At 47.5% G+C, this 14049-nt stretch overlaps 1 protein-coding gene across 2 annotated transcripts in view; it reads left to right on the plus strand.

The window, feature by feature from the left end:
- The window catches only part of TNR (tenascin R), a 397496-nt gene that overhangs the window by 202730 nt on the left and 180717 nt on the right, over nt 1–14049 (plus strand). For both annotated transcript variants that reach the window (XM_032318828.1, XM_032318829.1), the window contains exon 2: nt 2729–2827. The gene's annotated coding sequence lies outside the window, so the exon portion shown is untranslated. The remainder of the gene's footprint in view (nt 1–2728; nt 2828–14049) is intronic.

Consider the following 14049-nt stretch of genomic DNA (forward strand, 5'->3'; position numbering starts at 1 on the left):
AAAGCTAGTTACATGGGAAGACCTAGAATGCAGGGGCCCTCACGTTCTAGTATTAATTCCCAAAATAACTGTGTTTAGCACCTGTCCCCATGAGTGAACCCCCACTGTTGTAACTCCCATCTAGGCTCTCTCTCCCTCACGGGCAGGAGCTCTTTGAGGGCAGAGATTGTGTCCCCTTCTTGTGTCCGCAGTGCCTGCCACAGACCCGGCTACTCAGAAGGTCTTAACAAATGGTTGCTGCCAATGACCAAAACACCAAACCAGAGCGTCCACCCAGAGTCACATAGGAATACATGTGGTTAGATGAGCATGAAGGAAAGGACGGAAGCCTACACCCCATGCTGTCAACCTGGGAGCTGAGGGGAATGCGGGCAGTGCGGGAGGGGGAGTAGGTGGAGAGAGGCAAGTGATAGAGGAAAAAAAATAAGGACATGGCACAAAAAAAGCCTCGATGGCTGATACCGTCCTTTTTGTGAAAGTATGTGTGTGTATGCATAAGCAAATGAGCGAAAAAAGGATGAAGCTCATATGTTAAGTCAAAACAAGTTGCAGAGAATTTGGGTTAAACACGTAAACAAAAGCATCCTATATCTGTGTACCTATGCCTGATTGGGTTTCGATGACTAGGTTCCTGGGAGGGCGTGTGTTGTGGGTGCCGTAGGGTACTAGCCCACAGGACGCTCACCCGCCCGGTGCTGGGAGTGTGGGCAGCTCACAGGCTGGGTTCCGGTCCACGAGTCGCCCTCAGCCACAGGAAGCTGCTTTGCCCAACATTGTGCCTGCTGTCCCCATGGGGGCAGCCAAAGGCAGATGGGGTCCAAAGGTCTGTCCCTCATTCACGCAGGACAGCTCCCCAGCTCCCTCTGGCCGATTCTGCTTCCTGTACTCCCCCGCAAGAGTGTGCCCTGTGACTCTTTAGTGCACGCAATCTATTCCAGTCTGTTTCCAGGGAACTTGACTCATGACAATGTGGAAAAATACAGGCTGGTCTATTAAAATGTGACATTGAGGGGCGGAGGTTGCTGGGGAATGATTAGCTTTTTCCGTGTACATTTTCGTATTGTTTTACTTGGTACTGTGAGCACCTATCACTTTTATAATTCTGAGACTATCAAACAAAGGTGTTTAAAATGTGGTAAATGAATATACATTACTTAAAAGAGTGAGTGAGTAGGCTTACACCTAGTTGGAAAAAATAGATAATAAACCAGCACATGGAAGGAATCGATTTTTAATCAAGGACATTCAAGGGGATTTTGCTGACTCGTTTGGTGACTTTTGACTTAATTGGTTCAAAAGAGATTGAACCAGCTTTCCGAGAGTGAAGTCATCACCTCTTAGGGTGAGAAATTAAAGGGTCAATGGGTAGAAGCAAAAAGGAGAGGGAGTTTTCATTCCACGGAAGAAGGAAATTTCTAATATCCGAGTTCTCTGCCAGAAAAATGGGCTGTAAATTTGTGCAGCCACTGTGCAAATCACACTGACCAGAGGAAGTGCAATTATTCCATTTGGTGAGCAGTTGGATTAGAACAGGAGGAAGAAAACCCCCAGCATTTATGTTACTTCCAATGCTTCCCCTTCCTGGGCACTGAGCAGTTCTCCAATAAACACTCCCCTTCCCGATGATGCAACCTCAGAATCTTTCCGAACCCCATGCTTCAAACAGCCCCTACTAATAGACTGATGAAATCTATTTGCCCTTCCAGAACTGGATGATCTTTCCAATCCCTCAGGAGGGTCTTCCCTGGGTAGGTTAATTTATTTAGGAAGAACTTAGATGAGCAAGCCTACACTGTCGCCAAAGCCTTGTTCTTTCCTCCCCCCAGAGCTAACTGATTTTTACAATTACATAAGAGATCCCTAAGGCTCGGTGTCCCCTTTGGAGAAGGCTCCGAGGATTTGTGGGAAGAAACCCAAGAGGGCATAATCACATGGTAATGAATGGTGTCCACGGTCCCTGGGAATTGTGCAGGGGGAGCCCTGGTCCAAGTTCTGCATGGGAGCCATGCTTGGACATATTGGCAAAGGGCTGACACAGACGTTCCCCACTCACAGTAGATGCCACTGCTTCCGTAAGGGGTGGTTCTAGCATGACAGGATCGCCCTCTGCCCCCACCCCCCTACATCCATTTCCTCAATGAGTATTTGGTGACCTTCTCTGTGCTGCATCATTCACGGGAGGAGATCCAAAGCAGGCAGCAGGACAGAGGGTCCAGAGAGAGAACAGCTCAGATGAGGAGGCTAATAGTAAGTGGTAATTTCTATGACCCAGGAACGCATGAGTGATGCGGACATTAGGCACAGAAGAGGGGCCCCGGTTTGGGGGCAATGGGCAGCTTCCTGTCGGAAATGCCCGGCATCCGTCATCATCAGATCGCCGAGGCATGTTACCATAAACACCTTTAAAGATCTCAGAACAGTTTTATCACATAAAACACATTTCTGGATTTATACTCATTTTGTAGAACTTTTTCCTTAAATACTTAACAGCTTTATGGCAAAGCCATGAGAATGAATGAAAGAAAATTAGCAAAATAATAGAACTCTCTGGAAAGGAAACAAAATAACTTTATATACCAGTTTTCTACGTTTTCGACATCCATACGTGTACCTCCAAGTTTACTGAAAGGGAGATATGGTGGCTGGGATGAAAGGGAAACAGAGGGAAACTGAGGCTCCTTATTCTGCAAACATCAACATCATTCTTCCCTCCCTATTCCCATTTCAGGTGGACCTGGCATCACACCTGCACAGAGGCCAGGTCTCTTGGAGTCAGGAGTGAAGAGCGTGTGGGCAACAGAAGACATCGCAGACCCCGTTGCTAAAGGTAGTAATTCCTGTGAAACTTTCACCGTCCATCCCTGCAGTGGCCAGTTCAAGGTTTTCGCTTGTGACCAGGGACTAAGCCTTTTTGTCACTGCAACAACAGCCTGGGGGACAGCCTCTGTAAAACGAGGTGCTCAAATATATTAGCTCCCCTGGGCTTCATGGCATCTCAGAAAAAGCTGGGGAAACTGGGCATCAAGGTTTGGGCTTTTCATAAAATATTTCTGAAATGCATTTCATGATGGGGTCAGTAATAAAAATGTATTACTACTCTCTGTCCCTCCAAGAGACTAGACTTTATTCCCAGCCCAACTGCGCCTGCCCTGGGCCTGCAGGAATCATTGCTAAATTATTCACCAGCCCGACTCAAATTTCTGGAGTTCCAAAACCTCTAATAAAGTATTATGAAAAAATATCCATCGCTTTATCTCTATCCATAACCATTTATATGGCTAGAGGAAAAACCTGTCGTTTTATTTCTTTTAATTTAAAAGCTTTCCTAATTCCTTTTCCACACCACATATATATGTCTAAAGAATTTTCAGGTTGAAATAATAACCTTCTGAAAAATGGTCCATGGGAGAAGGCTCTCAGGATTCAGAGTTGACAGGCACAGTGAATATTGTGCTCTCTTAATAACTTTCCCAGGCACTCGAATTTGACACACAGAATTGGGAACTTTTCAAATAGGTGTGGCCCTTTTTTATTGCACAAAACAATGATAATAGACCCACCAGCTTCTCTCTGTTTATACAGTTGCTAAAATGTGTTCAGGAAAAACTCATTTCCAACCTCGAACTCGTAATGTGCTCATTATCCGTCCCAGCCCTCAGCAGCAAGAGACGAGTCTATGCGGAACCCCCCATCTGAAGGAGTTCAGGCCACTCCCAACCCACACTCTGCCTCACTTGGCGACATTTGGCTACAAAGTACCCCAGGCTGTTTAAGACAACTTTGAGCCTAGAAACTCACAAGAGACTTCAGCACATTAAGCTGGCTATCAGCCATTCACATTTTAGAGTAATTTGGTTAATTTGGTGCTTTTAGGCGAGCAGCTGGTTGGGATCAAATCCTCTGCATCCAAGTGGAGCTGGAACAAGGTGGACCATCTGGGTGGCAACTGAGGGTAGCTGTCAGGACAGCATCCCTGGAAATGTATTGAGATGAAGACATTTGTACTTACTAGGGCTCTGCTGAGAGAAAGTACTTTGTAGCTAAAGGAATATTCAACAAGCCACTTGCATTACAAGATTAACATCTCCCCCCTTCCCCAGACCCCTCACTCGGGCCAAAGAAACTTGCTCAAATAAACATGGTTGGTTTCTAAGCTGAGTTCTGAATGAGGTAGGTTCGACAGGCTGCCTGATGACCTCATGATCTGTAATTTATAATAAGAAATACATATTTGGTCTTCAGAGTTTCTGGCACAGAGCTCCTAAAACCCTCCAGATGTCCTAAGTGATGATGGTGTAGTTTGGAATGGAGGTGAGGTTTGGTGGGGTGAGGTCTGGAGCTGATGGCCAAGAAAGAATTCTTGAGATGTCTTTACAGTACAAAGTGGTGGTTTTATTACAGAATGGGGACAGGACCCGTGGGCGGAAAGACAGCCAGCTGGCCGTGCTTGGGCATGGGGGGTGAATGACTTTGTACTTGGGTGTTGGAAAAGGGAGGTTTTCAAAAGAGCTTCCATTTGCTAAAGACCACCAGTAAGATAATGGAGGCCTTGCCACTGTCAAGTTAATAAGGTGGTTTTTCCCTCTAGTAAAGCATTATAAGACAGTTGGGAGCTTTCCTGGAGGGACGTTATATTCTGCCTATCTCAGGTCCTTGTCTATGGGCTGCAGGTTATAAGGAAATTTTATCTTATTTATATGCCCTCCTACCTTTGTTTCCCACATCTCTGCGGTTGGGTGGGTGATGTTGGGGCTCCGGGAAATAGAGTCTGTGGGTCTCCAGAAGTTAGGCTGTTAATAAGAATGCTTTTTTCTTGTGAATCACTAAGGTATTTGTAAACTGAGGGAGACCCCTGTCTTTCTGGGCTCTGATCTCTATCAGTTAACCATTTGTTTTTCTCTTCCCTTGGCTTTAGGGCAGCTAGGAGTGTCTGAGCAGTGTCACACACATCCCATCTGGGAGTGTGTGTGTGGGGAAGGGGGGCTGGGAGGGGTCATCTTATGCTTTGTCCTCAGCTTGGCTTCTACTCCCTCATCAGTAAGAGCTATAAAGGCATCTTGATATTCATAACAAACCCCTTTCGGCCACACCCCAGTTATGTCAATGTGGGGAGGACTTTGGGAACGCACCTGAGAATGAGCTCTGGAAATCAACGTTCAGACTGGGGTGTCGGAACTTTCACTTCTCTGGGGAGGGGAGGGGGTTTGGAGACTGAGTTCAATAACCAAAGGCTAATGATTTAACACATCACACCTGTGTAGCGAATCCTCCGTAAACCCCAGAAGGACTGGGTTCAGAGAGCTTCCGAGCGAGGGCGCCAGAATGCTGCCAGGAGCTGCCATGCTGGGCCCACAAACTCCGTACAGCCAGAAGAGCCTTCATTCAGGGCCTCGCCCTTGTGTGTCTCGTCATCTGGCTGCTGATTTGTGCCCTTTAATATCCTTGGTAATAAACGGACAATCTAGCGAGTAAACTGTTTCCCTGAGTTGCGTGAGCTGGTCTAGCAAATTAATTGAATCCAAGCAGGGGCACGTGTGACCCCCTGATTAAGAGTCAGTTGGAAGCGCAGGGGAAGGGGACTTGCAGTTGGCATCTGACGTGTGGGCTGTCCTGCGGGTCCAAGGCCTCAGCCTGGGGACTCTGACACTGTCTCCAGGTAGGAGGTGTCAGAACTGAGTTGAATCGCAGCACACACAGCTGGTATCAGAAAATTGCTCTGTGGGATGGGGGAGGAGGGAGCGGGGGAGGGGGGCGGCACACATTGGAATTGGTTTCAGAATTCCAAACCACATTGGAGCTGTAAACACATTAGGCTTAAGCTCCATTTCAGGAGAGGACTGACAAAAGGTTTTGGGGCCAGGGATAGTTGAACCGCTGCTGGACATGAGGGGTCTACCTCAAAGCCAGGGAACAACTCTCCAGGCGGGGTGTGCGATCCTGTGGCCCTCCCCACAGTGGAAACTCTCACAAGTCACCAGGATGCCTATTCAGAAGTTCTCAGAAGTACCAGCTGCGCTGTTGATTAAATCCCAAAGCCACCTCCTGACCCCAAAGCCAGTCCATCTTTCCCTGCCAAGACTTGTCACATGTGTACAATTGACCTCGCAGGAGAGCATTGGATGGTCTAGATTAGCCCTCTGCCCTGATGGATGGACAAGAAGCTCTTCACCGGCTTGGGCTGGTGTTAAAACTGCAGACGTCCCACCGTCCCGCCTGCAGGTCACCTCATGGCTCCTTGGCAGGTCAGAGCGGGGCTCACCAGGCTGGTCTGAAGGACCTCGCTTGGCCTGCTTCTATCCTACCTTCATTCCCCGTGCATTTGAAAGCAGCTTATTTTAAAAGCTGATTAGATGAGCCTTTAATAACATTAGAATTTAAATGGCCCCAGATAGGCTTTCAGCCTCTTGCCAAATTGAGATAAATGTGATATTTGGGGAGCTGAGCTCCCAGCTTCATGGCTGCTCTGGACGGCAGACAGGTTCTGAAGCACGACTGCTCCCATGCTTTTCTGCGGCCTGAAACCGGGCTTGCATGCACCTGCCAGATCCCTTTTATCTCGAAAGGTCTGGGAGCCTGCGTAGAGATGCGTCTCCGTGATGATGCATTATTAAGGAAAGGTCAGGTGGGGACAGGGGCACAGGACAAAGGTATAATCTGTGTGTGATACTCTGTGGGGGAAACTTCTGTCTGTGATCCCACACCGACAACTTTCGGTTCCAGGCAACAAACGCTGATTGAACCACTAGCTGCTATGTAGTCATTTAATTCAGTATTACTGTTCCTAATACCCAACTTGGGCCGAGAATTGTATAAAACGGTCAGAAGGTTTCATCTTGGCGAATACGGTCAGCTCCCCTCTGTGACTCCTGCAGGTGCCTTCAATGCCGGGAAGGGGACACGTACTTTGGAATCCATCTAGGTGTGACTGCCTCCCAATGTGATACTCTTCTGCCCATTTTAGAAAAAGTCCAAAACAGAACGTGGGGTGGGGTGGGAACCCAACCAAAGGTGAACATGAACCGATAGTTAAACGTTGAGGTCGTGTTTTCCCTTCACATCTCGCAGTTTACGTGGCAAAGATGTGCTCACACTGGGTATCCGTCTCTCCCTGTGCAAAGGCCAGGACCAGAGGAATTGCTCCTCCTCTCAGAATGCCCCTGCAAGGTCGTCCTCCCCAGGTTGCTGTACTGACCTTGTCTCTCTGGAGAGGAAGCGTCCCTCCTCCTTCTCCGGCTCATTCCTCCCCCGCGCTCTCAGTCCCCTCCCCGGCCCGTTCTCCAGGCTGACAGCCAGCATGTCCCTTTCCTCACTCACCTCTCCTCTCACTTCCGTTACTTCCTCCCCTTCTGCTTGCGAACAAATCCTTGGTCTCCATTAAAGCAAGCAGACAAAAACAGCTTTGCCTTGATTTTGTGACTCTCTCCTCTTATCTGGAATTCTGTGAAGGAGTAGCCTGGATTCACTTCTCACTATATAGCCACTCCTCCATGTATCAAGGTGCATCCCACCCGCCCAAGCCACAGGCTCAACTTAATTCTGCAAACGTGCGCGGAGTCCGTACTACATGCCCGGCGCAATCTGGATCCCGACCTCAAGGACGATGCTCTTTTAGGGCAGACAAGCCTGCGGCTCCCTCCCCAAATTACAGAGCGATGGGCTAGTGAGCTGATGGGGTCACATACCGTAGAGAAGCAGAATGGGAGTCATCATCCCTGTCTTGGGGGCAGGGGGCAGCAAGGAATGTGTTCTAGGAGTTCTCCATACAAATGGAGAACCCAGGAAGGGAGAACAGTAAGAGAGGGCACAGTCCAGGTAGAAGGACCAGAATGGCCAAGGTCACTGAGGCACCACAACGTGTAGACGGCACTATGTACGTGACAAGAGGAGGGGCGTGGAGGCCACAGAGGGTGACAGACAGTCTTCAAGAATGAGATCCCAAAAAAACTTCAACTCTTTCTTGCAGACACTGGAGAGGTCCAAGCCAGGGAGGGACGTAATCAGATTTCCTTTTACAAAGTCCCCTGGGAAGCATCGTTTAGAGGGGGGCGCTCTGCTAAGCAGCTACTCTCATGGTCCAGATGAGAGGTGACAAGAGGCCTGAGCTAAGAGGGGCCTGGGATGAGGACAGGGATGCCAGATGCTCACGCAATCTCCCCTCTTCCGCACGTGTCTCGTTGTGCGTCCACCTGGACAGAAGCTCTCTCCCTGCTTGAAACCTGGAGCATCTGTGATGCTTTCCATTTTGTTCTTGCTCCCCTTACATTACAGTCGTTTCTGTATTTCTCTGATTTTCCTCATCAAATTGTATTTCGTCTGTCCTTCCTCAAATTACAGCACCTTGTTCCTAGTAAGAGCTGAAGAAAAGGTTATTTAGTTGAACTGAATTTTCAAGAGCTTCAAACCATGAATAATTGAGGAATCAGCCATGTATAAGTGCTTATCATTTACATAATTGTGTAAACAAGCTGATAAGAATTTTTTCCTCCATTATTTTGATCATCGCAGAATGCCCCATTGTCTTCTCAGTTCTCCAGATTTCAAGGAAGTAGTAAGCAAGTATTCTGTAACCCACGGAGGTGGCAGAGGCAGGCCGTGTCTGCCTCTTACCTCCAGGGCAAGGCGAGCAAGGAGCAGATGATCGCATTGATTGGAAACGAAAGCCATGTATAAATATTGAGAAATACGCTGTCTGCAGAGACAGAAAATTGTGGAGCACACGGCGTGATGGGGCCCATGCGCCGAGTCCCGAAGGTCAATGTGCAGATACAAATTGATTAAGCTAAGTACTTACTGAAATTGCTTTCCAACACACTGATGAGAATTGATCATAAGCAGGACCCATATTTACAGCGAAAATGCTTATGTAAAGGTACCCTTTGGTATGTCACCAAAACAAATTTAAATGGTCCAGATTTTTTTTCCCCAAAGCGAAAAAACTTGCAGCGTAGTTAATGAATGCATTGTAAGGAGTCCGCCAGCATTTAGTTTCGTGATTATCTTGTCGCGTGGGGCTGATCGGCCCCGGAACAGCTTTACGGTGGCCTCTTTTCATAACCCTGAGCTTGGCCTCCCTCTCCTCCTCTTTAATTCCAAACCAAAGGACCCTGATGGGCCAGGATCAGTCCGACCTGATGTAGTACCCGAGCGGCCACTGTTCGACATGACGCCCAGCTCCTAGAAACCGGGAGGCAGAAATCCCCCACCGAGACTGCGTCCAACATGCTTAAGCGGGACTGTGAGTGCTGCTGGCCACAGGCGCTTGAGCAGCAGGGAGGAGAAGGGGAGTGAAGCAGGTGGTCAGAAGGGAAGACCAGGCCACGCGGGGGAAATGAGAGCAGGGTGCAGAAGGCGTAGTTAGCGAGGCTTTACGGAGTACTTTTTATGTGTCAAATTCAAAAGTAATGAGCCATGGGCCACACAAAACAATACATATTGTGGTCCCTGAACCCAAGGAGCTTAGGATTTAGTCAAGAGGGCAATTGTACACCCAGAAAACAAATAATTTACCAGTGCATGACAATATAATGATGTACTAAAATGTATAAATATAAATCTATATTATATGTGTGTGTGTGTGTGTGTGTGTGTGTACGTATATATAATGACGTACTAATAATCCATCCCGGCATTGGCCGTGCTGTTACTGAGAACCGAGATAGAGTGAGTGTCACTGGTTCCGGGAAGTGGAGAAGAACAGGGCAGATGTCATGGCAGAGGCCATGGACATCGAGCCTGAGCCTGGAAAGGAGAGATGGTCCAAAGCTAGCAAGACAAAAGGAGCATGACATCTCAGACTTATGGAAAACAGTAAGAATAAAGGGAGTAAAAAACAGAGAGCTAGAGAAGGAAAAAGTTGCTGATGATGGTGAAGTTAGACGGGCCTCAAGTCTTTTGGGCACCTGTGCCAATACTTGGATTGCCTTGGCCAAAGACCAATAATTCAGAGGCAGAAAGTACTTCCGTGGTCCCAGCAGTCTCTTGTAGACTTGGACCAGTGCCAGCCAATTTTTGTTGTCTCTGCAATCACAAAGTGAAGCATATTTTTCCTCGTGTTTACTCGAGAGGAATGTTGTTTACACTGAAAGCCTCACACACTTCAGGCTGATCTTTGACAACTGAATTCTCTTATTACTAACAATTGAGTGCAAAGAACCCACAGAAACTCCACAACAGATGAGATGGCTTCATTAGCTCAAGGTTCCAGTGGCCTCTGAGAAATGGAGAGATTGGTAAATTAAGGATAATTTATTAGATGCGTTTCAAGTGGATTTTGTAAAGAGAGAGGGATCTTGTCCACAAAACATATTTTGACAAGCACGGGGAAAGCTCCCTGCCTCCACAATTACTCCCACACCTCACCCTTAGTCCCTTTCAAATTTTAAGAAAATAAAATTAAACAACATACCTGGTTCTGCCACATTGTCTAAAATTCTGTCATTGGAGATACATTCTTATTGAGGTGTTGTCTCTCCTGGATGTCCTTTTGAAAAGGCAGGTGTCCCCAGAGAGACCTGTGTATCCACTTGTGATTTTATTATATGATTTTCTGTCTAAAGGCCATGGGAGGAGGAAAATGCTTAGAAGAGGAGGAGAAATGATGGTTTTTTAGAACATGGCACCCTGCTAGGTTAGACAAGATTGAGGGGGTTATCTAATGCAAGTGATGGATGGTCTGGATAGCTAAAGAACAGAAGGAGGGGTAAAAAATAGAACCAGAAGTGGGGAAGCAAAGGAGAGAGAGAGAGAGAGAGAGAATGAATCATGATGGAACAAAGCTAGAATCAAACTTTTTCCCCTCTGTAGAGTAGCCTGGAGCAGCCCTGACTGTTGGGACGGATGGGTCTCACATCAAACCTGGGTATCTTCACGTGCTGCCTGTGAAGTCAGCACTGCCTAAGATAGCAGAAGGAGGAAGGACAAGACAGCAGTGGGGGCTACTTGGGAGGCTTTACCAGGTACAGAATCTAGATATTGGTCCACAGCTAAGTCAAGTCCAGCTGCAGCAAAACCACAACGCGTCTTTCATGAGGTGCAGAGTAGAAATACCTAGCGCTCACCCCAGTGCTGAACAATGGTGGCTGTGGGCCGAGGGAGCTCCATGATTCCCAGCTGAGTCAGCAGATGTTGGGAAATGATTTAAGAACTTTGGTGAGGAAACTGTGAGAACTCCGATAATCTGATACCAGAAACACACACACACACCAAGTGTTCAGTCTAGGACTTTAGGGTTTAGTCTAGTCCAACCCTCATCTTCTAGCTGGGGGAAGGGGAGCCCAGAAGAATCGGCATTTGTTAAGTGCTTTCTATCTGTGAGGCGCTGTTTCAATTGTTTTTATGTATCAACTCCTCCCAACAACCAATAACAATCAGTATTATTATTATCTCCGTTCTATAGAGAAGGAAATTGAGGTAGAGAAAAACCAAACAACCCCCACCCCATCAAACCACATGGTAAGTGGCAGAGGATGGATTTGAACCCACACAGTGTGAGTCCAGAAGTCCTCCACACAAGCCATGCCCTGAAAGATTTGTCAGAGAGCACAGTCAGCCACCAGCAAGGAAAAGCTTCTTCCTGTAACATGAGGCCTGGCCGAGTGAGGTCAGAATGTAAGAATCTCTTGTGGGACAGTGATGGCCTGTCCGGTAGAGGTTGTAAGCCACCTGGCGATTCCTTGTGGGAGCTGAAGCCCGTTCTGGAGGGGAAGCAGGCATGGCAGTAAGTCAGCTATCTCCCCAATAAGGAGAGGTGATTGATTGGTAATGGAGCCACTGTAATAGAAGCTGATAATTATTGAGAGAATTGCCAAGAAACGGAGGAGTAGATGTCCCTTTCCTAGAAGAGGAGGAGCTTGAGGCAATGAAATTGTGATTAGAGTATTGATGAGGTTTTTTTTTTTAAGATTATTTATTTATTTGACAGAGAGAGATCACAAGTAGGCAGAGAGGCAGGCAGAGAGAGAGAAGGGGAAGCAGGCTCCCCGCCGAGCAGAGAGCCCGAGGACGCGGGGCTTGATCCCAGGACCCCGAGATCCCGACCTGAGCCAAAGGCAGAGTCCCAACCAACTAAGCCAGGCACCCCTTGATGAGGTTTTGATACTGATCAATGCCACAGCAATAGGCTGGGAGGCTGAAGCTAAAGGGAGAGCCATGATCCATCAAGTCACTCACTCAAGCTCACCTCCTGAACGCTGACCTGGGCCAACTGCTGAATGCGCTGGAAAGGGAATGAGGTCTAGTCCACCATGAGATTCCCACCGGTTGGATAAAACAGAGCGATAGTAAACAACTCACCTCCCAGAAATATGAGAAATACACGTATGCGTTGCCAGTTATGTGAATACGGTCTCAAATTGCATTTGAGTTTGGACTCCTGGAGTCAGGGAGACAACCATAACAGACAGCCGTGCAGATGAGACATTGGCGTCTTCAGATGAGGATTATCACTGCCTGGTCTTCATGGGGCAAGACCCAAGGATGGAGCGGTGAGATGTAAATAGGTGATGATGGCTGTAGAGAGGTCGCCTTGGCAAGAGGCTGAGTTTTTGTAGTCCCCTTGAATATGGGCAGTTTGATAGAGGAGAAGGAAGGGGAACCCTAACATTAATGGAGATGTTGAGTACATGCCTAGTGTGGCACCGGGACGCCTGTAGCTTTATCAAAGCCGAGCAGGGTCTTGTAGCGTAGAGGGGTGGATAAAGACGCTGAAATTGTTATGGGAACAATTATGACTATAACAGAGGTAATGACGAAGATAATGGATCTGTAATGAAAAGCCGGTGGCTGTAAAGGGGAAGGTGAGGGCAACTGGAATGTGGAGGGGCTGATAAGGGAGGTAATGGTGGTGATGCCAAAGCTAATGGACTTATAATGTAGATGATGTGGAAGGTAATGGAGTTATAATGAGGTGATGCCTACAGAGTGGGGCGGGGGGAGATGATCACCTTAATGGAAGCAAGAGGGACTCTGTGATACAGGTTGAGAATTGTATGCAGAGCATGCGTCAGAATGGCCGCAGCTGTGGGTGACCGGGGACGTAATGAACAGCTACCCCCAAAGTTCTCATTACAGCCGGAGTTCTAATGGACCCTGGAATACGATAATGATGTTAATGGAAAAGATGATGACCTCCATGAAAACCAGGAGCCTTGTGATGGTATTTAGAAGTGCCTGTTTAGTGGGAGAGATGAGAGGAGAAATGGGAGTGGGATGGAGGGTGGACCGGTGTGGACATATTTGTAAATCTCGGGGTTGAGTTTCCTGAGGGCTGTTCCCTAGACTCGTCCCCGTGGGTTACTTGTCTTAGTGCAGCTGCTCCTGCTTGTATGAGGCATTTGTCATGCATGAAGCAAGTCTGAGATGAGCAGACATGGCTACGGCAACAATTCAAGCTTACAATCTAAATTTTGTTCCTAAATTAGGCATGACAACACACTAGCTCAGACAGAGCACTTCTGTGCGCAGATATGTAAACAAAATGTCTGGGAAATGCATGAGTTGCAGCAGAAATAAATGTATATAAAGGTTTTATATATATATACTTAACCATTAGTGCCTCTTCCAAATGAGAAAGTAGGAACTAAATCCTCCATGGTTCTCTGATTAACTTCTAAGACCTTAAAAGGTGGCAAAAGTGTTGGTGGCAGCCTGTGCTCCTGGTCTGGCCAGGAAGACCCTGATGTGGGCTCTGCAAAGGGATCTGGGGAACTGGCATTCACAAGGGTCCCTAGTGCTACTGTGTTTCTGAGTCAAGCAACATAGAGGTGTGCGCAGAGGATAGACCATAGACCCAAGAACAAAGAGATAATCCCAGACGCACATCAGGCATCCAGGAAACACAGGCAAAATGTATAGCCTATGATGGGAGCAGAGACGGCCAAATAGACTCATTGTCTTTACAAGGAATTCTTGAGCATGGGACACAGGTGTTCTCTGCCTCCATCCTGTACCTGGATGCCACCTTTCAGGCCAACTCTATCTAAATCACTGGAAAAACTTCTATAAAAATGCAGATTCCTGGGTCTCTCCTCATGAACAGTCTGATTCTGTTGA

The sequence above is a fragment of the Mustela erminea genome, chromosome 17 (genome assembly GCF_009829155.1).
Source record: "Mustela erminea isolate mMusErm1 chromosome 17, mMusErm1.Pri, whole genome shotgun sequence".
Lineage (NCBI taxonomy): Eukaryota > Metazoa > Chordata > Mammalia > Carnivora > Mustelidae > Mustela > Mustela erminea.